The following is a 24,228-nucleotide window of genomic DNA, read 5'->3' on the forward strand; positions in this document are numbered from 1 at the left end:
TAAAAATGTTTTATTTTTAAAAATGCAAAAAGAGAAATTTCAAATGGATCCTACACAATTTTTTTTTTTTTTTTTTGCAGTATGCGGGCCTCTCACTGTCGTGGCCTCTCCCGTTGCGGAGCACAGGCTCCGGACGTGCAGGCTCAGCGGCCATAGCTCACGGGCCCAGCCGCTCCGCGGCATGTGGGATCTTCCCGGACTGGGGCACGAACCCGTGTCCCCTGCATCGGCAGGTGGACTCTCAACCACTGCGCCACCAGGGAAGCCCTATCCTACACAATTTTGACAGTTACCATCCCATTCCCTTTCAGCTAAAAGAATAAACACTAACCCCTGCTGACTTGAAATGCTAGTTATCTGTGCTAGACATATGTTTGTCTGTTTGCTAAGCAGTCTTCCTCTGGAACACCATCCCTCTCCCAGCCCATGTGATCCCAATGGACTTGCCAATCAAGATGCTTTGCCACAGTGATTGGCCACACTATTCTATCCATCAGCCAGTTATAGGTTCAGGGATGACCATGTGACTCAAGCAGAACCAATCAAAATCTTCCCTGATATTTGATATATGAACATAGGAAGACAAAGTCCCCTTCTTCCTTTCCAATTAGAAGTCATAAAGATACAAACTTGGGGATGCTGGCAGTCATTTTTCTGATCAGTTTTACAAAATAAATCTATTCGAGACAAAGAAGATGTCCCAGTAATATCCAACATGTCCCTGGATCTAACCCTACTTAAAGATATTTCTAACCCCAGCATTTTTTACTTAAATCAAAATAAATTCCCTTGTTAGCTTAAGCTTATCTGTGTTGAGTTTCTGTCCCTTGCAACTGAAAAAGTTCTGATGAATACAAGATCTAGAGGAGTAGGTACCAGCAGTGGTACCAGAGAAAGACAATGTTAAATGGGTTAGTTTATGGGAATTTTTCCAGGTCAAATACTACTGCCAACAGTGTTGTATTTTAATGTTCTTATATAATGATTAAAATAGGTAACCCTAAAAGAACTTGGGATTCTTTACTCCTGTATAGAGAACTCTCTGGTCAACACGTTAACGGTTTTACTGGAAAATCTTATACTAAATTAGTTGATCTATTTAAGCCCAAAAATAAAAGCCACCTTAGTGTTTTAAAAGGTAGATTTATATAAATTCAATCCCAACACAAAGGATGAAAACTCAATTTAACTAGAATAAAGTATGTGGAAGGCATGCTGCTGTCCCCTTCCAACCCAAACACACAAGCACACACACACTTCATTTAACTCTCACGAAAGCTCTATGCGGGTACTCTGAACCAGGAAAAGTAGACGTGGGTCCGGCAGTTACTTCTGGCAATACTAAGGTCCATGCATCTCAAAATCTGATATCCTAGCCTAAACGATATCTCTGCCCCACTTTTTTGAAAGTTTTGAAAGCGGCAAAAGCTTTCACCTCCTGATAAGATGTAGAAAGAGGAGCAATGTCCTGATAACTGTTTGGGACGATCAAATAAATACAGGAAGAGATTAAGAAAAAATTAATTTTATGATAACTAGTCAGAACCAACCCATCCTCCCTGGAGTGACATCTGTCTATCAGAGGGGATCTGTCACACAGCAGCAAGGTTGGGGACACTGATATAAACTCAGCTCTACTTTGATCGCCTCGAGCCACACGTGGCCTCCATGGCATGTGAGTGGGGCAGACAGTGGAGGCCACACAAGTCAGCAGGCATGGAGTATCATGCCACTGGGGCAGCCGGGGGCAGCTGCGCAGAATCCAGCTGCAGCAGTCAACAGTGACAAGGGCCAAAAGCCGAGGAGAGCCTCCTTACAACTTTATTCCCATTTCATAGATGACTAAATTAGGGCTCGTGTAAGTTGCATAACTTGTCCACAGTCATATAGCTGGTAAGATGCCAAGAGAAGGATTTTGTCAGCCATTTTCTTCAGCTCAATACAGAAGAGCTCAAATTCAAATCAAGGTTTGTTGCCCCAAGCCCTGATCCTTTTGCATTCTACCCTGCAAACATGAGATTATAAAAATTCCTCTCCAAACACCTTCTTAAATCAGCAGTAAGGTCTAATTACAAAACAGTTATTATTAAAATAGAATCATGGAAACCTAGAGGTACTTAAAAGATACTTCACATTTTATTGAATGCAAAAAATTGGGAAAGTATGGACAAAAGACTAATTACTATGAATTTTTTGCCCTAAATGACTTAGCCAATTTTAAGTCAGATCAAACCAATATCTTACAATCTCCCCTCCTTCAGAAGGTTCTCTTCCTTTGCCTACTTTTAAGCTTTAAAAGGAATTTTTGTTTTAACTTGTCATAAAAATTTAAGACAGCTATATTGTCCATTTCAACCCTGTCACGGCTGAATTGATCTTCCTAAGATTCATATGTTGAAGTTCTAATCAGCAATACAATACCTCAGAACACCACTGTATTTGGAGGTAGTGTCTTTAAAGAGGTGATTAAGTTAAATGAGGTCATATGGATGAGCCCAAACCCAATATGACTGAGTCCTTATAAGAAGAGGAGACACACATACACAGACAAGAACGTGTAAAGACACAGGGAGAAGAAGGTATCTACAAGCCAAGGAGAGAGGCCTCAGAAGAAACCATCTCTGCTAACACTGTGATCTCAGACTTCTAGCCGCCAGAATTTCAAGAGAATAAATTCCTGTTGTTTCAGCCATGCAGTCTGTGATACTTTGTTATGACAGCCCTAACAAACCAACACAAACCTACACTTTATTTCATGTTCATCCACATGCGATAAACTCTTTCCTAAAATAAACAAGGCCCAATGACCAAAAGAATTGCAATTCCTGTTTACTGTGCCAAGCAAGTTCTTTGCTCAAAATACGAGAACAAAACCAACTCATATTAGTTGTCATGTGCAGGATAAACCAGTCCATTAAGTGTAAAGTGAAGGAACCATGCACTATGGATGTTCGTAAAATTTCACCCTTGAATAATAAGTAGAAATAAAGATGAGGCCAGATTTCTCTCTTTTTTTTTTTTTTTTGCAGTACGCAGGCCTCCCACTGCTGTGGCCTCTCCTGTTGCGGAGCACAGGCTCCGGACGTGCAGGCTCAGCGGCCATAGCTCACGGGGCCAGCCGCTCCGCGGCACGTGGGATCTTCCTGGACCGGGGCATGAACCCTTGTCCCCTGCATCGGCAGGCGGACTCTCAACCACTGCACCACCAGGGAAGCCCCAGATTTCTCTTTTAACTATGAAAAGTTTCACTGAAGAAACAGGATTTCAGAAATAGCTTCAGTGCATTAAGGAAATATTTCGGACACAGAGAAGAAGGTTGAGATGAAAGGTGTGATGAAGTTTCTGGATAGCACAAGAGGGAACTGAACAAAACAGCAGAACATCTGCCTGAGAAAAGGCAAGAATCTCCTTGAAGATTCTGAGGAATATAAATGGTCTGATCTCAACTAATCAGAAGATCCCTGAGATGTAGGAGAATTACCAAGTAGAAACACCATGTTGCTACCTACCCAAATACAGAATCTAGAGTGGCTTAAAGACTTTCCCCTATGGAAGCAGCCTAAATGCCCGTCAACAGATGAATGGATAAAGAAGATGTGATATGCATATTACTCAGCCATAAAAAAGAATGAACTAATGCCATTTGCGGCAACATGGATGGACCTTGAGATTATCATACTACGCAAAGTAAGTCAGACAAAGACAAATATCATATGATATCACTTATATATGGAATCTAAAAAAATGATACAAATGAATTTTGAAACAAACTCACAGAAAAAGAAAACAAATTTATGGTTACCAAAGGGGAAGGGGTGGGGAGAGATAAATTAGGAGCTTGGGATTAGCAGATAAACACTACTATATATAAAATAGATAAGCAACAAGGGCCTACTGTATAGTACAGGGAACTATATTCAATATCTTGTAATAACCTATAATGGAAAAGACTCTTGAGAGGAATAGAAATACATATATATATATATATGTATGTATATATAACTGAATTACTTTGCTAAACACCTGAAACTAACACAACACTGTAAATCAACTATACTTCAATAAAAAATTTAAAAAGTAAAAAGAATTTCCCCTCAAGGGACATGTCTATTGAATATGCTAAGTTTTAAATAGTATTGTCTCCCGTTTTATTATTCCAATACAAGACGGCCTATTGTTCAGTTATCCTATTGTTTAGAATACAATTACACATTTATAAACAGCCAAATCAAACTATTACGCAGTCCCACGAAGGAGGGGAAAATCCCCAATTTCAAATAAACTGGTTTTAGAATTTGGAATACACAGTACACTTTAACCTATTTGTCAAATGTATCTATTTACCAGTTCTTTGCTTCAAAGAACTTACTGAAAGTCTAGCAGCGCTGAGAGAAACACAGAATTAAATAAAATTAGATTAAACACATTCCATTTACACAAATTAAACACATAATTCAATGTGAAAAGAACCAGGAAGGCAAAGGACAGGGAGTTCCCACAGAATGGAAGCAGCAGGGAGAGACAGCCAGACTTTCTCCCCTCTTCCCAAACCTGTAAATGACCCTAAAATTTCAGAGAAATCCCAAAGGCAACAAGGAAAAAAAAAAAGAAATATCTTACGATTTTTAAAAATACTATTTTATAATTTATATCAGAAAGCAACAGGGCAGTGGTTAACAGCCTGAGTTCCAATCTCAATCCTACTTCTTGCTAACTGGGTACCTGGGGCAAGTTACCCAGTTGGCTCATTTGTAAAACAGAGATAATAACACTACCTACTACACAAATCTGTGATGAAAATTAAGTGTTAATAGTTATAAAGAGCTTAGAACACTATGAAGCAAATAATTACATATTTCGTTCGATTAAAAAGTGATTTATTCAGGTCGTCAGTCCCCTCGGTGTTCAAAACAAAAGTTGCTAGAGAGACACACAAACTCGCAAAAGCTTAGGTAGCCCCCTCTGGAACAGCATAAATTGGAGATAAAATAAAATCTCAACAGCCTTTCTTATTAGCTTCCCCAGAATATATTCCCAAATTTGGTCGTTTACCGTTATCATTGATCCTACCTAAAAATGTTTTAGGATTTATATATTGGAATACAAACACCATGAAAGTAGAGTCTTCATTTTTATTCATTGCTATTCCCCAGCATCTAGAACATTGCTGGTGCATAATGTTTGTGAAATAAATAACTGAATGCATAAGATAGACAAAGAACTTCATGTTCTTACCAATGCACAAGTCACCTGATTTTATTTTCCAACACAAGTGAGTCACTAAAATTAACAGAACTACTGATTGTGATATCAGGGTATTTGTTGCAAGTTTCAATGTTTCAAGATTAAAGGAGGTCATTTCTATACTGGGAAATATTATAAACAAAATGAAACCCCAAAACAAAACTCCAATCTTTGACAAGATACTTGCTCTGTACTAAGGATTAGTTTTTATTAACTAATTAATCTCTCCAAAATGTGGAAAGGATTGTGTACATGAAGATTAAGACATGAGAGTAAATGCCCCAGTGCAAAAACTCTAGAGCTATTCTCTTCTAATTTTCTGTACGAGACTGAAATCAGATTGTTGACTAGATCAGCCTCTGTCCTGGCAGGTGTGGCCCATGAAAAAGACATCCCAAAGCTATGCTTTCAGCCTATAGGCTCAAGGCAGCAAAACCTCTAATTCCACAAAGACAGTGAGCCCAGAGTTGTTCTGACAGCCCTTCACATCAAGTACTTTGATCATTAAAGTATTTTTAACCACAGGATTTTGCTTTATTTTGCTATGTTTTAAAGGAAATGTGTTGGTGTCCCGGTTCAAGATGGCAGAGTAGAAGGACATGCGCTCACTCCCTCTTGCAAGAGCACCAGAATCACAACTAACTGCTGAACAATCATTGACAGGAAGACACTGGAACTCACCAAAAAAGACACCCCACATCCAAAGACAAAGGAGAAGCTGCAATGAAACGGCAGGAAGGGCGCAATCACAATAAAATCAAATCCCATTACCACTGGGCGTGTGAATCACAAACTGGAGATCACTTATACCACAGAAATCCAGCCACTAGAGTGCAGGTTCTGAGCCCCACAGCAGGCTTCCCAACCTGGGGGTCTGGCAACAGGAGGAGAAATTCCCAGAGAATCAGACTTTGGAGGCTAGCAGAATTTGATTGCAGGACTTCGACAGGACTTGGGGAAAAACAGACTCCACTCTTGGAGGGCACACACAAAGTAGTGTGCTCATCAGGACCGGGGGGAAAGAGCAGTGACCCCAGAGGAGACTGAACCAGACCTACCTGCTAGTGTTGGAGGGTCTCCTGCAGAGGCTGGGAGTGGCTATGGCTCACCATGGGGACAAGGACACTGGCAGCAGAATTTCTGGGAAGTACTCCTTGGCATGAGCCCTCCCAGAGTCCGCCATTAGCCCCACCAAAGAGCTGGGTAGACTCCAGTGCTGGGTCGCCTCAGGCCAAACAACCAACAGGGAGGGAACCCAGCCCCACCCATCAGCAGACAAGTGGATTCAAGCTATACTGAGCTCTGTCCACCAGAGCAAAACCCAGCTCTACCCGCCACCAATCCCTCCCATCAGGAAGCTTGCATAAGACTCTTAGATAGCCTCATCCACTAGAGGGCAGACAGCAGAAGCAAGAAGAACTACAATCCTGCAGCCTGTGGAACGAAAACCACATTCACAGAAAGATAGACAAAATGAAAAGGCAGAGGGTATGGACCAGAAGAAGGAACAAGATAAAACCCCAGAAAAACAATTAAAGGAAGTGGAGATAGGCAACCTTCCAGAAAAATAATTCAGAATAATGATAGTGAAGATGATCCAGGACCTCAGATAAAGAATGGAGGCAGAGATCAAGAAGATGCAAGAAATGTTTAACAAAGGCCTAGAAGAATTAAAGAACAAACACCTAGAAGAATTAAAGAACAAACAAACAGAGATGAACAACACAGTAACTGAAATGAAAAATACACTAGAAGGAATCAATAGCAGAATAACCGAGGCAGAAGAACAGATAAGTGACCTGGAAGACAGAATGGTGGAATTCATTGCCGTGGAACAGAAGAAAGAAAAAAGAATGAAAAGAAATGAAGACAGCCTAAGAGAACTCTGGGACAACATTAAATGCACCAACATTCACATTACAGCAGTCCCAGAAGGAGAAGAGAGAGAGAAAGGACCCAAGAAAATATTTGAAGAGATTATAGTCGAAAACTTCCCTAACATGGGAAGGGAAATAGCCACCCAAGTCCAGGAAGTGCAGAGTCCCAGGCAGGATAAACCCAACGAGAAACACGCTGAGACACATAGTAATCAAATTGACAAAATCAAAGACAAAGAAAAATTATTAAAAGCAACAAGGGAAAAATGACAAATAACATACAAGGGAACTCCCATAAGATTAACAGCTGATTGCTCAGCAGAAATTAAAAAGCCAGAGGGAGTGGCACGATATATTTAAAGTGATGAAGGGGAAGAACCTACAACCAAGATTACTCTACTGGCAAGGATTTCATTCAGACTCGATGGAGAAGTCAAGAGCTTTACAGACAAGCAAAAGCCAAGAGAATTCAGCACCAACAAACGAGCTCTACAACAAATGCTAAAGGAACTTCTCTAAGTGGGAAACACAAGAGAAGAAAAGGACCCACAAAAACAAACCCAAAACAATTAAGGAAATGGTCATAGGAACATATATATAGATAATTAACTTAAACGTGAATGGATTAAATGCTCCAACCAAAAGACACAGGCTTGCTGAATGGATACAAAAACAAGACACATATATATGCTGTGTACAAGAGACCCACTTCAGACCTAGGGACACATACAGACTGAAAGTGAGGGGATGGAAAAAGATATTCCATGCAAATGGAAATCAAAAGAAAGCTGAAGTAGCAATTCTCATAACAGACAAAATAGACTTTAAAATAAAACTATTACAAGAGACAGACAAGGACACTACATAATGATCAAGGGATCAATCCAAGAAGAAGATATAACAATGATAAATATTTATGCACCCAACATAGGAGCACCTCAACACATAAGGCAAGTGCTAACAGCTATAAAAAGAGGAAATCGACAGTAACACAATCATAGTGGGGTACTTTAACACCTCATTTACACCAATGGACAGATCATCCAAACAGAAAATTAATAAGGAAACACAAGCTTTAAACGACACAATAGACCAGATAGATTTAATTGATATTTATAGGACATTCCATCCAAACACAGATTACACTTTCTTGTCACATGGAACATTCTCCAGCATAGATCACATCTTGGGTCACGAATCAAGCCTCAGTAAATTTAAGAAAATTGAAATCATATCAAGCATCTTTTCTAACCACAACATTATGAGATTAGAAATGAATTACAGGGAAAAAAACGTAAAGAACACATACACATGGAGGTTAAACAATACGTTACTAAATAACCAGAGATCACTGAAGAAATCAAAGACGAAATCAAAAAATACCTAGAGACAAATGAGGATGAAAACACAACGATCCAAAACCTATGGGTGCAGCAAAAGCAGTTCTAAAAGGGAAGTTTATAGCTATACAAGCCTACCTCAAGAAACAAGAAAAATCTCAAATAAACAATCTAACCTTACACCTAAAGGAACCAGAGAAAGAAGAACAAACAAAACCCAAAGTTAGCAGGAGGAAAGAAATCATAAAGATCACAGCAAAAATAAATGAAATAGAAACAAAGAAAACAATAGCTAAGATAAATAAAAGTAAAAGCTGGTTCTTTGAGAAGATAAACAAAATTGATAAACCATTAGTCAGACTCATCAAGAAAAAGAAACAAAATGGATAAACCATTAGTCAGACTCAAGAAAAAGAGGGAGAGGACTCAAATCAATAAAGTTAGAATTGAAAAAGAAGTTACAACAGACACTGCAGAAATACAAAGCATCCTTAGAGACTACTACAAGCAACTCTATGCCAATAAAATGGATAACCTGGAAGAAATGGACAAATTCTTAGAAAGGTATAACCTTCCAAGACTGAACCAGGAAGAAATAGAAAATATGAACAGACCAAGCACAAGTAAAGAAATTGAAACTGTGATTAAAAATCTTCCAACCGGGGCTTCCCTGGTGGCGCAGTGGTTGAGAGTCGGCCTGCCAGTGCAGGGGACACGGGTTCGTGCCCCGGTCTGGGAGGATCTCACATGCCGTGGAGCGGCTGGGCCCGTGAGCCATGGCCGCTGAGCCTGCGCGTCCGGAGCCTGTGCTCCGCAACGGGAGAGGCCACAGCAGTGAGAGGCCCGCGTACCGCAAAAAAAAATAATAATAATAATAATAAAAATCTTCCAACCAACAAAAGTCCAGGACCAGAGGGCTTCACAGGTGAATTTTATCAAACATTTAGAGAAGAGCTAACACCTATCCTTCTCAAACTCTTCCAAAAAATTGCAGAGGAAGGAACACTCCCAAACTCATTCTATGAGGCCACCATCATCATGATACCAAAACCAGACAAAGATGTTACAAAAAAGAAAATTACAGGCCAATAACCCTGATGACCATAGATGCAAAAATCCTCAACAAAATACTAGCAAACAGAATCCAACAACACATTAAAAGGATCATACACCATGATCAAGTGGGATTTATCCCAGGGATGCAAGGATTCTTCAATATATGCAAATCAATCAATGTGATACACCATATTAACAAATTGAAGAATAAAAACCATATGATCATCTCAATAGATGCAGAAAAAGCTTTTGACAAAATTTAACACCCATTTATGATCAAAACTCTCCAGAAAATGGGCATAGAGGGAACCTACCTCAACATAATAAAGGCCATATACAACAAACGCACAGCAAACATCATTCTCAATGGTGAAAAACTGAAACCATTTCCTCTAAGACAGGAACAAGACAATGATGTCCACTCTCACCACTATTGTCAACATAGTTTTGGAAGTCCTGGTCACAGCAATCAGAGAAGAAAAAGGAATAAAAGGAACACAAATTGGAAAAGAAGAAGTAAAACTGTCACTGTTTGCAGATGACATGATAATATACATAGAGAATCCTAAAGATGCCACCAGAAAACTACTAGAGCTAATCAATGAATTTGGTAAAGTTTCAGGATATAAAATTAATGCACAGAAATCTCTTGCATTCCTATATACTAATGATGAAAAATCTGAAAGAGAAATTAAGGAAACACTCCCATTTACCATTGCAACAAAAAGAATAAAATACCTAGGAATAAACCTACCTAGGGAGACAAAAGACCTGTATGCAGAAAACTATAAGACACTGATGAAAGAAATTAAAGATGATACCAACAGATGGAAGATATACTATCCAAGATATATGTTCTTGGATTGGAAGAATCAATATTGTGAAAATGACTATACTACCCAAAGCAATCTACAGATTCAATGCAATCCCTATCAAATTACCAATGGCATTTTTTACAGAACTAGAACAAAAAATCTTAAAATTTGTATGGAGACAAAAAAGACCCCGAATAGCCAAAGCAGTCTTGAGGGAGAAAAACGGAGCTGGAGAAATCAGACTTCCTGACTTCAGACTATACTACAAAGCTACAGTAATCAAGACAGTATGGTATTGGCACAAAAACAGAAATATAGATCAATGGAACAGGATAGAAAGCCCAGAGATAAACCCACGCACCTATGGGTAACTAATCTATGACAAAGGAGGCAAGGATATACAATGGAGAAAAGGTAGTCTCTTCAATAAGTGGTGCTGGGAAAACTGGACAGCTACATGTAAAAGAATGAAATTAGAACACTCCCTAACACCATTCACAAAAATAAACTCAAAATGGATTAAAGACCTAAATGTAAGGCCAGACACTATGAAACTCTTAGAAGAAAGCATAGGAAGAACACTCTTTGACATAAATCACAGCAGTATCTTTTTTGATACACCTCCTAGAGTAATGGAAATAAAAACAAAAATAAACAAATCGGACCTAACGAAACTTAAACGCTTTTGCAAAGCAAAAGAAACTACAGACAAGACAAAAAGACAACCCTCAAAATGGGAGAAAATATTTGCAAACAAATCAACGGACAAAGGATTAATCTCCAAAATATATAAACAGCTCATGCAGCTCAATATTAAAAAAACAACAATCCAGTCCAAAAATGGGCAGAAGACCTAAGTAGACATTTCTCCAAAGAAGACAAACAGATGACCAAGAAGCACATGAAAAGCTGCTCAACATCACTAATTATTAGAGAAATGCAAATCAAAACTACAGTGAGGTATCATCTCACACCAGTTAGAATGGGCATCATCAGAAAATCTACAAGCAACAAATGCTGGAGAGGGTGTGGAGAAAAGGGAAACCTCTTGAACTGTTGGTGGGAATGTAAATTGATACAGCCACTATGGAGAACAGTAGGGAGGTTCCTTAAAAAACTGAAAATAGAACTACCATGTGGCCCAGCAATCCCACTACTTGGGCATATACCCAGAGAAAACCATAATTCAAAAAGACACATGCACCCCAATGTTCATTGCAGCACTATTTACAATAGCCAGGTCATGGAAGCCACCTAAATGCCCATCGACAGATGAATGGATAAAGAAGATGTGGTATATATATACAATGGAATATTACTCAGCCATAAAAAGGAACGAAACTGAGTCATTTGTAGAGACGTGTATGAATCTAGAGACTGTCATACAGAGTGAAATAAGTCAGAAAGAGAAAAACAAATACCGTATATTAACGCACATATGTGGAACCTAGAAAAATGGTACAGATCACCCAGTTTGCAGGGTAGAAATAGAGACACAGATGTAGAGAACAAACATATGGACACCAAGGGGGGAAAGCGGCAAGGGGTGGGGGTGGGGGTGTGATGAATTGGACGATTGGGATTGACATGTATACACTGATGTGTATAAAATGGATGACTAATAAGTACCTGCTGTATAAAAAAAAATAAGTAAAATAAAACTCAAAAATAAATAAATAAAGTAAATGTGTTGATTTGGAAATCGATCTAACTAACGCTTGTAGATTTGCATCTCATGTAGGTCCCCTAAAAGGGCCACCAAGTGCCAGACGATGCAAACAGGGTTTGGGTATACTGTATTCTTTGACTAGGAGAATCAATCACAGATCACACAATTCAATTTAATTCCACAACAGTATGGAGCAATGACCACATACAAGGCACTGTACTGGGGAGGAACCTCCAATGCAAAGGAGATGAACATTTAGCAGGAGGTCCGTTCCTGATGATCTGAACCAAAGGGAAGGAAGCAAGGCTTGGGTGGAACATTTACATCTCATTGCAATATTCTCGGAATTCCCAACACTTCTAAAAACATTAAATGGTTAAGGATCTGACATCAAAACTCCTCCGCCTTCTCAACTTACTGACACTCCTGATTCAATGTATTATAACGTCTCCCCAGAATTCAGAAGGGTGGTCTACTGTTCGGACCTCCAAGTATCTTTTCGTGAAGTGAGACACGCAACTCTATCCTAGAATGACTTTCTTTGTCACCCCGTTTTGTTGAAGTCTGTAGGCCTTAATTTTAAAACTAGCTGATAGGGGACTTCCCTGGTGATCCAGTGGCTAAGACTCTGCCTTCCCAATGTAGGGGACCCAGGTTCAATCCCTGATCAGGGAACTAGATCCCACATGCCACATCTAAGGGTTCATATGCCGCAATGAAAAGATCCTGCATGCAGAAACGAAGATCCCGTGTACTGCAACTAAGACCCGGCGCAGCCAAATAAATAAATACATATTAAAAAACAAAACAGAAACAAAAAACTATCTGATAAAACTGGTTTAAGTATAGCAGTATGAATTCAGGCAATAACACCATGTTTGAAACACAGGGTGTACTGAGTTTTAGCTCCATAACGTTGAAGGATTGAGGAATTCTTTTTGCCTGGTCAGACAGGCCCCTGACCCACTGGCCTTTCCTAATGAGTCAAAACTACAATCAGTGTCTCCAGGAAGAACGGTGAAGGGGGGCGTCTGTTACCGACCAGGGTTCTTGGCCTCCTTAATCAACAGAAATTGATCAGAGGCCAGACAAAAACTTCAGGCAAGGCTTTATTGGGGCCCCTGCTGCAGCAGGGGGAGCGAAAACAAGTAACAGGTTCCCTTGCTCACTCCCGGAGGTGGGGCGAGCTGGTTCCTTATATAGGGTGAGGGTGGGGGCGGGTCCAGAGGGATGGGCTGGAGTGGGGGCTTAGGTGTTTTGCCCGCCCCTTTGGAGGGGTTGAGTGCAGGGGGCATGCGCAGTGCCCTGCTTTTGCTCCCGGCTCTTCAGAAGCAGCTGTTGGGTTTTTGCTCTTTTTGTATCTTGTCCAGAATCTGCCCCAGCTGTGCATGCACGCAGTTCTTTTTAGTCCCTTGTAGCTTCTTTGTATTCTGTTGCCCGAGGAGACGTGTGTCCAGGTGCAGGCGCTGAAGCAAAGGGTCCCAGGTCCCAGCCTGTCTCAGCCCCAGCGGCAGCCTGAGACAAAAGGACACAGCCAGCTGTGCCGCTGCCTTTGCAGCTGCTGAGACCCCTGATGGAAGCACAGTTCCTCCCTCTGGATATGGAAGAACCCAATTTCCTCACAAGCCATCCTCTTTCTCCCGTGTCAGAATATCCTGTGTGCACTCTGAGGGGAGAAAACTGCAGCCATGACCTCCCTTCTTCAGCTCAGGATCCGCCACCGATCTCAAAAGGACAAGGAGTAGCAAGAAAAGCAAAATGAACTGCACACTGAAGGTAACACAAGCCCAAGCCAACTATCAAAAACGGTGAATTGATGTTGCTAATCAAAGGATGACCAGATCTAAGAGAACTACTAGAAATACGGTGTCACATCTCATGATGTAACATCCTACTGTTAATGAAGAATCGCACATTAAACATACATTTGCCTTGTGATTTTTAAAAAATATTTCTTACCCTTTGGATATGCCTAATTCTTATGTTAGGTTTTATAATATGCATTATAGTCCAGTAGAATGTGTGTATTACTTAGAGATAAATGTCTACGTACTGTCAGTGTGTGCCCGCAAATTATTGACTTATGGAAAAGCACGATCAAAAATCTGAAGGCGGGGCTTCCCTGGTGGCACAGTGGTTGAGAGTCCGCCTGCCGATGCAGGGGACATGGGTTCGTGCCCCGGTCCGGGAAGATCCCACGTGCCGCGGAGGGGCGGGGCCCGTGAGCCATGGCCGCTGAGCCTGCGCGTCCGGAGCCTGTGCTCCGCAACGGGAGAGGCCACAACAGTGAGAGGCCCGTGTACCGCCAAAAAAAAAAAATTAAAAAAAAAAAATCTGAAGGCTACAGAGCTATACAGTGATGCGTTCCAAATTCTGCTCTCTAATCTAAAACTCAACACAGTTCAAACCTAAACTCATCCTTCTCATCAAGCCTGCCTCTCCCCCATTTTCCTTATTTTGGTCAATGACCCCAAGGCGTACAGAGCTGTCCAGCCAGAAAGTGGAAGCCATCCGCCTCCTCCTCCAGATTCTTCATCCCCAGGACTTCAAGTCTTCAGGTTTTTGAGTTCTCGCCATCTTAATGCTGAGTACCCCTCCACTAGATCTCCTCTGTCTTGTCTTACTGTCACAGCTGCCCAGGTTTCTACAATCATCCAGAAACTGGTTCCCATGCTCAGTCCCTCCTTCCTCTTGGTTCGTCCTCCACAATCTCACCTGAGCAAAACCATCCCCTCCCTGACAGAGCGAAATCTGTGAGCTTAGCTGGGCATTCCAAGCGCTTGAGGACCTGTTGTCTGCCAAACGCCTCTACAATCCCACTTTTCTATAACATTCATCTTTCTGGTGAGGATGTAGAAAAACACCCATTTCGCTGAGTTTCTCCAAAAGGAACAAAGGTGTAACTCACAGATCGGTAAATACAGCGCATGGGCCAAATCTGGCCCACCGCCCGGTTTTGGAGGTAAAGTTTTATGGGAACACAGCCATGCTCTTTTGTTTACATATTGTCTCTGGCTGTCTTCGAGATACAATAACAGAACTGAGTAACTGAGACAGAGACCAAATGCCCACAAGGCCTAAAATACTTACTATCTGGCCTTCTAGAGAAAAGGTGTGCAAAGCCTTGGTATAAGTAACAGCAGCAAGGAGTACAGAGTGATGGTAAATCTGCCAACTGGAAAAACAGACTAGACTGGGAATGAAGTGAATCTGATTGTTTCTTTTCTTTTGATATTTTTGAAAGAATCATTTAATATGATTACACTGAATTAAAAAGCAGAGAAAATGTTATCTCCTTCCCTCCCTCCCCAAAAAAATCCTCAACATGTTTTAGGAGACCTCTTACAACTTTTTATCCACTTTATATAATAAAACTCACCAATTTTCAGTGTACCAGTCAATGAGTTTTGACTAATACATACAGCCATGTAACCACACCACAATCATGATGTGAACATTTCTGTCACCCCAGACAGTTCCCTTGTGCCCTCTTGCTGTGTCAGTTCTTTCCCTACGGCCCCTGCAGCCAATAACCTGCTTTCTAATGAAGGGAACCTGATTTCTTAGTCTGGCTTTAGTCCACGTCCTGCCATGCACAACACTGGCTAAACCACTTACTTCTGGTTCTTGGGCTCCTCGAGTGAACTAAGAGGCTTCCTTTAAAACTGACACCCACATACACTACTGCTCGCTGCTCTGATTTTCTCAGTCATCCTGCCAGGCTTCTGGTTAAATATAATTTGAAGAAAGGGGACAACAACTAAATTCACTGTCTGAAAAGCAGGTTCAAAGAACTCTCAGTACCTTTCAGATCTAAAGGTCTACACTTCTCCACTTAGTATGTTACCTGTACTTCCAATTGCAGAGTATGAAGAAGGAAATAAACTGACCAGAAACTTAAATCCCAAACCTCCTCAGAGCCAAAAACAATTAGCAAATGAATGAACTTGGTCCTGAGAAAAACTCTGTCGGGTCTTCTGCCCTGATGAGAGCTGTGAGCATGTGAAGCCGTTGCTGAGGCCTCCCAGCTGCCTTCAAAGCAGACGCTGCGTGAAATCCAAACACAACCACAGATCCAGCCGCGAGGACCCTGGAAGCTCAATTAAGAACCAACAAAGCCTCTTCACTATGTTTCTGGAAGGAGCAACCGATTTGAAGGAGGAGGAACATGCGGCTGTCCGTTTGGGGTGAGGAGGAAGGCATCAAGCTGAAAGAACAGAAATGCTGAAGACAAAATAAAAGTCTGTGCTCTTAACCATCTGGGCAAAGCTGGTCTGCACATCATGGAAGAGCTGCAAGAGAATGCAGCAACGAATCCATGGCTTCAAGTTCTTACAAGAAGCAACAAAAAAACAGTACTTTGTTTCTAAAGCAAACTCAACTTTCTTACTAGCTACCAGTGTCTTCTAAGACTTACCTCACTCAGAAGACATCAGAAGATGGAACTGAAAAACAGCTACTCTTTGGGTTTTACTACGTAAGTAGAGGATTTATTACTAAAGCAAAACTTGGAAGTAGCAAATATGTCCATGCCAGGATAATTTAAGGAAGTGAAAATAGGAGTTCAAGGATTCAAGCTACCCAGAAAACAAGTCAGATGGACTGCTCTCGTTTGAGGTTTCTGAACTGGGAAGGAATGCATCCCAGCTGAAGATTTTAACCAGGAAAGCCTGGGTTCCAAGTTGAAGGTCTGGCAAACCCACCTGCCGCCCCCCAGCCCTCCACCCACCCAGACTCTGCACAACTTCTGATACTGTGAAAGGGACCCAGCCTGCCATGTCCCCAGCATCCCGAGTCCAGCCACGAAGGGGAGAAGTGCCCAGAGAGGGGGCAGGACAGAAGTTAGTGTTATCTGAAATCATCTTCTGGATGATCTTTAGACACTGCTCTAAATCACTGGGGGGAAAAAACTGACATGCAAATCACAATCAACCAAAGAACTGAGGGTCTAAAGACCGGAATTCAGACTATAATGACAGCCCTGAATGCTCAGCGTTGAGTTCCTCTTCCCTTACCCCCATCCCCAAAAGGTATCATGAACTTGAAAGATAACACCAAGGGCAGGGAAGAAATTGAACAGTGACGTAGACGTCTGAGGTTGTGTGTGTGTGTATGCGTGTGTTTGCGTAGACGTCCATGTACGTACATATCATCGTTGTTATTCAACAAAAACTGCAAACCAAGTTTTCAGATTCTCAAAACAAAAACAAAATTGTGAAGATGAACACAAAGCATGCCACAATACTCTGGTAAAAGAAATGTGTACTTTCCAAGGTTGGTTGTTGTAATTCAGTAACCAAACCATTGTATCCAATTCTGGAACACCTGGACCAAGGGGGGAGGGGGGCAACATGTGAAAGAGGAGGAAAGAATGTCCTTCACCCAGTAAATTGTACTCTCCACCACCCCCAGCACAGTTTATTTTTCCAAAACTATAAATTAGATTTGGTCTAAGAACCAAACATTGGCTACAAATATTGTCACTGGCATGCCTACCCTGAACCGAAGGAAGAATTAACTAGTTCCCTGGACACGCAGCAAGTTTAAGTTCATAGAACTGCAGACGATCAGCTCAGAGTGTGGACCATGCGGTGGCCACGGCAACAAACCTGGAAGCTTCGCCCACTGCTTGGGTGTCATTACTGCCCAGGGGCAAGCCCCATCTTGAGATGAACATATAATGCATCAATCACCTCCAATTCACCTGGGTCCATCAACATTTCCATGGGAAAACTGCAGTCTATTCAACCATCTACCAACACTGCACAGTCCAAACAGCTGGGCTGCATAGGAAACTGAACTCCTGCATTGCTAGGGGGCTGCAGGGTTTACAGGGCGCCTGCCCATGCGATGATGTCTCATTGATCCCTGCGAGGAGCCGGGGGAGGATGCTGGCCAGGTCATTACTATCTCTACTTTACTGACTGAGGAAACGTAAATGCAGAGCGTGCCTTCCCCGTGACATCATGGCCCTAAAAGGCAGAGCTAAGGCAGAGCCTAAACATCAATGGGGCACCCAAATCCTTGTGGGGTATGAGGTCATCAATAAAGAAATGGATGAAAGTGACTTAATTAAGTACATTAATTAAGTACAGACTATGCTTCAGGCACCATGCTGAGCACAGCAGAAATGGTATAAGATATAGTAATTGAAGATCAAAGGATCATAAATGAAACAAGGGAAGGAGCTTAGATTAAGCCCATTTTACAGGCCAGGAGAGTACCTGTGGCCATGGAGGTAGAGCGTTTGGGAGCAAGGCCTCTGGAGCCCGACTGCCTGGATTCAGTTCCGCTACTTCCCAGCTGTGTGACCTCATACAAGTAACTTAACCTCTCTGTGCCTCAGTTTTTTCACCCACAAAATGGAGAAGCTAAGAGTACCTACACCTCGTGGGGTTATCTGGATGAGTAAATGTGTTAAAATTTGTAAATAAGTTAATATTCTTAAAGCACTTACAGATATTAGTGATAGGTACATAGTAAGTGCTAGTTAACTGTGAAAATACAAAGTTTTTGGTTTGTTTTTTTTGCGGTACGTGGGCCTCTCACTGTTGTGGCCTCTCACTGTTGTGGCCTCTCCCATTGCGGAGCACAGGCTCCGGACGCGCAGGCTCAGCGGCCACGGCTCACGGGCCCAGCTGCTCCGCGGCATGTGGGATCTTCCCAGACCGGGGCACGAACCCGCGTCCCCTGCATCGGCAGGCGGACTCCCAACCACCGCGCCACCAGGGAAGCCCACAAAGTGTTAAATTTTAAAAAAAAGAAATGAAATTGGGGCTCACGGACCTGTCGAATAACTGGCCTAAGTCACAGAACCAACAAGACGCAGAGTCAGGATTGAAAACCATTTCTGAGCATTGTGAAAGGACAGCGCAGAAGCCTGTACGGGATCGGAAGACATGGAGGTTTGATGCAAGAAGTTGACATTATCAGCAGCTGATGCCTTTTACTTGGTGAGGTCGCAGGGGAAGGGGCCGAAGGAGATGCTCACATACCAGGAGGGTGGAGAAAGGCCCTCACAGCTGCTATATTGGGGACAGCTGCCTAGAACAATGAAGCAGGTTTGTCAGGCAGCAGTAGACTTTTTTTATTTTTTAATAACAGCTTTATTATATAATGTATATACCCTACAAGTCACCTATATAGAGTGGACAATTCAATGAGTTCTAGTATATTCATGCCACCATAACCATAACCAATTTTATTTTCAACACCCCCCCCGCCACAAAAACTCCCTGGGCCCATCATCAGTCACTGCCCATGTCACACAGCCCACCACCTACCACTGGGCCATCACTAACCTATTTTCTGTCTCTTTGGGTTCGCCTGGCGATTTCACATGATGGATTCCGCACATTACACATAAATCGGGTCATACAATATACGGTCTTGGGTGATGGGCGTCTTTCACGTAGATTAACGTTCTGAAGACTCATTAAAACCTTCTCAACACACAGTTTAAATGTTACTCCCTTGCTCCAAGCCCTGTGAGATCAAAATCCACAGCCAGCAAAGTCCAGGCTAGTCTGTCCGGGTCCTGCCCGCCTCTCCAACTTCGTCTCCTGCCACATTCTCCCCAGACCATCGCGTTGGACACTGAGGATATCTGGCCCTTTCTACCTCAAGGCCTGTCACTGTGACGCTCCTTTAACCTGGAACGTTCGTGCCTTCTCACCTCTCAGTCTCAACTCAAATATCACATCGCAGGGATGCCTCCAGTGGAGCCCGGTACGCACAAGAGCCCCCAAATCGCTGTTCTTCCCTGTGTGTCCTGTTTGCTTCCTTCACAGGACTTAGCAAGCCTGGGAGTATTTATTTGTTCATTATCCTGCATTTGCCTCTCTCCCTCTCTAAAATATGGCGCTGGGGCCACGCCCGTGTTGATGACTCAGCCTTACACCTCATGCATTGCCTGGCACAATGCGACGCTCAAATATTGGCTGGATAAAAGAGAGAAAAGAAAAGAAATCCTGGTTGAGGTTGAAGATCCCAACTCTGACAGGGGTGAATTGTTGAGGTTGTAGGACCCCCTCACCTGTCACATTCCTCTTAGTGACCCTGTCCGGTTCTCACCTTCTTATCTTTCTTTCATGAACCCCCTGAGACCAGAGCTACAGATAGTCCTGATGGGAAAATCGACAGAGAAGGTCCTAGCCCTTGCAGCTTATGGTGTGGCGGGGGAAGAATCTTCTAGATTGTTCAACACAAATTCCCCACAAGTTTACCATAATTGTGGCTTGAGAGAACGTCCACTCTGGTTTCCTGAGTGATTAAAGTGAAGCTTTCTCCTCCAGAAAATCCCATTGTTACTGCACTCTGGGGAAACATGAAATGCCTCATGTCCTATGCTACTGAGTGACATTGATCTCACAGGTCCTCATCTTGCAAAGTCGCCTTTATGTTGTGCAGGGGCAACACCAGGTAGGCCTGTGGCTCTAACCTTAGGAGCTATGTGACCTCGAGCAGACCTTGTCCCCTGTTCTCCAGTGTGTAAAGGCAGGGGCTGGAAAGTTGACCCCATGGCCAACCAGCACTGAATTTCTACCACTCTGTAATCTTTTTTGCTTTTCTCTTTGGCCATGCCGCGCAGCTTGCAGGATCTTAGTTCCCCAACCAGGGATCAAACCCAGGCCCACGGCAGTAAAAGTGCCAAGCCCTAACCATTGGACCACCAGGGAATTCCCATACGGATCTATAATCTTCGGTCACTGCCTTCTTCCCATCTTCAAATTAATAGGATACCACCATCATCCAACCTCCTATTAACAGAAAGGGCAAGGGCCCAAATACCAAAGCCGGCTCCCATCCACAGGGCAGGTAGTTGACACTATTTGTACACAGTAACGGACACGAGGAAAAAATAGTACTTTTGAGGTTAATACCTTATAAGATCATATAGGCCCAGAATGAGGGCAGAATTCAAAAGTATACTTCTTGTTTTCGAATTACACATAATTTAAAGACTGGCCCTCTGCTGGCTCAGCAAGCACTGACTCAGGATGTGGTGCGACTAGCTTCCCTGGATCCGCTCCCTTCTCATGAAGCAGGGCAGGCAGCGCCCGCTCTGTCTCCCTCAACGAGGGACCAGACGATGGCTACAGAGCTTTCTGAGATACACAAAAGAAAAAAATCTACACATGGAAACATTCACACTGACATACAGTACAAATTATAGATTTTAAGAGAACATTAAAGAAAGTCAAGGGCCAGGGCTCCCCTGGTGGTGCAGTGGTTGAGAGTCCGCCTGCCAATGCAGGGGACACGGGTTCGAGCCCTGGTCCGGGAAGATCCCACATGCCGCGGAGCAACTAAGCCCGTGCTCCGCAACAGGCAAAGCCACCGCAATGAGAAGCCTGCGCACCGCCACGAAGAGTAGCCCCCGCTCGCCTCAAACAGAGAAAGCCCGTGCGCAGCAACAAAGACCCAACGCAGCCAAAATAAATAAATTTATTAAAAAAAAGAAAAGAAAGAAAGAAAGTCAAGGGCCAGACTGAGCCACAAAGCCTAAGCTCCCAGGATCCTCTCAGGTGTGGCATCAGGATACGGGAGGAAACGCAGGTGAACACCCTCCAAGAGGTCTGTATTTGGTGAACAAACAGAGGAGTTTCAGTCTTAAGACCTGCAAAATTGATGGCTTCCAACAAATTCTAAAGCCTTTAATGCAAAATAAAATAGGGTTGATTTCTCTCACCAAATACTATGGCTGAGAAGATATCAAGTTTTCTGTGATATAAAATTAAGAAGAAACTTCTTAAAATTGGAAAAAATAAATATATAAAATTACAAACAGTTAAATGTCACTTACCACATGGCAGGCACCTTGCCAAAATTTAATATATATAAACCATTTAATCCTCCCAGTGTCCCCAAGATTGGGTACTATAAGTGTCCCACTTCGGAGCTGAAGAGCTGAGGCACAGAGAGGGGAGGTGACTTGCCCAAGGCCACACAGAGCCAGGCTGAGAGCCAGGGAGCTGGCACCAGGGTCTCTGCTCTTCACCACCATATAGTGCCTCTCCATCCTCCAATGCAGATTCACAGACATCCCTTTAAATGATCTAAAGAAAGTACAGTGTTATATACCAGGAAATTATTCACGTCATTTAAGCTGACTTAGTTTACTGTCTATGACTACCATCAGAAATTTTAATGGTAATGTAAATATAAATGGCTCTCCCACCTAGATGGGTCGATGAGAAAATTAAGGAACTTGGGACACCAATGCCTACAGGCTTGTTGTTGATAACACCTTGAGTTGCTGTCCCAAGTTTCTTAACAGCACTCTAAAATACAGGTGAGACGGATTCTATTTTTTTTCTAGGAAATCTGAATTGAATTCTTTTCTAGTTCTTTCACTTCTGAAGGTGGCTCTAGAAACTGGCCTTTTAGGCCAGCAGTGACTATAAGAGGGTGGTGATACACCAATAAAAATGACTGCCTTTAAAGGATTAAATATCTGCAGAATTCATAAAATTCTCTACATACCTATATTTCCCAGAGTAAGTTTTCAAAAACTTGAATTTAGAAAAAGGCAAGCTATCTCTTTCCAGGATCAAATAAAAATAGGGAAGATTAGGGGGTATACTTCAAGATTTCCGCATGCCATTAGCATCCCAGGAAAAGACAAAGGCAGAGAGAGAGAATACAAAAAAAAAAAAAGAGAGAGAGAGAGAGAAAACAAGAAGTAGCTGTCAGTGCAGGTCAACACCAACCTGTATATCCTGAGGGCTACAGAAAAAAAAAAAAAAAGACATGCATCCCAGCATTCATAGCAGCACCATTTATAATCGCCAGGACATGGAAGCAACCTAGGCATCCATCAACAGATGAATGGATAAAGAAGATGTGGTGCATAGATACAATGGAATATTACTCAGCCATAAAAAAGAATGAAAAATGCCATCTGCAGCAACACGGATGGACCAAGAGATTATCACACTAAGTGAAGTCAGTCAGACAGAGGAAGACAAGTATCATATGATATCACCTACATGTGGAATCTAAAAAAGTGATACAATGAACTTATTTACCAAACAAAAATAGACTCACAGACACAGAAAACAAACCTGTGGTTACCAGAGGGGAGAGGCGGGCGGGCAGGATGAATTAGGAGTGTGGCAGATAAACACTACCATATATAAAATAGATAATAAGGACCTACTGTATAGCACAGGGAACTTTATTCAATACCTTGTAATAACCTACAGTGGAAAAGAATCTGAAAAAGAACAGAGGGAGATATATATATGTATAACTGAATCACTTTGCTGCACACCTGAAACTAACACAACGTTGTAAATCAACTATACTTCAATTAAAAAAAAATCAGCCAAGTAAACCACAGGAGGAAAAAAAAAAAGAAAGAAAAGAAAAAAACCCACGTGTGGTACGCTTTCTAGGCAGAGAACAGCTCAGTTCACTGGGCTCCTATACTGATTTGCATCTACGATACACACAGAAAGAAGCACCCGCCCTCCAGAAGTACACGCAAGCATGAGCAAGGATGCTGCAAAAACTGGGAAATACCGTAAAACCGGAAGGTTCTACCACAGTCTGGGACCCAGGCTCTGCTCTCAGGGCAAGAATGGAGAACTCCCTGGGAGAAGCCTTTGTTGGGGAGCGATGGGACTGGGGGAGGGGGGCAGAGATGTCCTGAGCTGTTGTCCTCCACTTGTATTTTTTTACAAGGGGAAGAAAATGTGGAAGGGTTGCTCTATGAAAAGAGTTAACTGCAGGGCTTCCCTGGTGGCGCAGTGGTTGAGAGTCTGCCTGCCAGTGCAGGGGACACGGGTTCGGGCCCTGGCCCGGGAGGATCCCACATGCCACTGAGCAACTGGGCCCGCAAGCCACAGCTCCTGAGCCTGCGCTCTGGAGCCCGCGAGCCACAACTACTGAAGCCTGCACGCCTAGAGCCCGTGCTCTGCAAGAAGGGAGGGCACGACAGTGAGAGGCCCGCGCACCGCAACGAGGAGTGGCCCCCACTCACTGCAACTAGAGAAAGCCCATGCGCAGCAACAAAAAGACCCAACACAGCCATAAATAAATAAATAATTTTTTTTAAAAAGTTAACTGCAAAGAGAACATACAGTATAGGGAGGCACGGAAAAGCAAGGAGGCAGGTGAAGCTTTGAGGAAGAGGAATTGAGGTTCGACAGTGGCTCTGTTTCCACTGAGAGCCCCAGAGAGCCTTGACCATCAGCACCGAGACCGGTTCTTAAGGGAGACGG

At 42.6% G+C, this 24,228-nt stretch overlaps 1 protein-coding gene and 1 non-coding gene across 8 annotated transcripts in view; both read right to left on the minus strand.

Annotated features, from left to right (window-relative positions):
- Positions 1-24,228, minus strand: part of CNKSR3 (CNKSR family member 3) — a 100,778-nt gene that overhangs the window by 37,178 nt on the left and 39,372 nt on the right. The window lies entirely within an intron of this gene.
- Positions 20,607-20,679, minus strand: TRNAK-UUU (transfer RNA lysine (anticodon UUU)). Its single transcript has one exon. It is a non-coding gene; the product is annotated as a tRNA-Lys (tRNA).

The sequence above is a fragment of the Tursiops truncatus genome, chromosome 12 (assembly GCF_011762595.2).
Source record: "Tursiops truncatus isolate mTurTru1 chromosome 12, mTurTru1.mat.Y, whole genome shotgun sequence".
NCBI lineage: Eukaryota > Metazoa > Chordata > Mammalia > Artiodactyla > Delphinidae > Tursiops > Tursiops truncatus.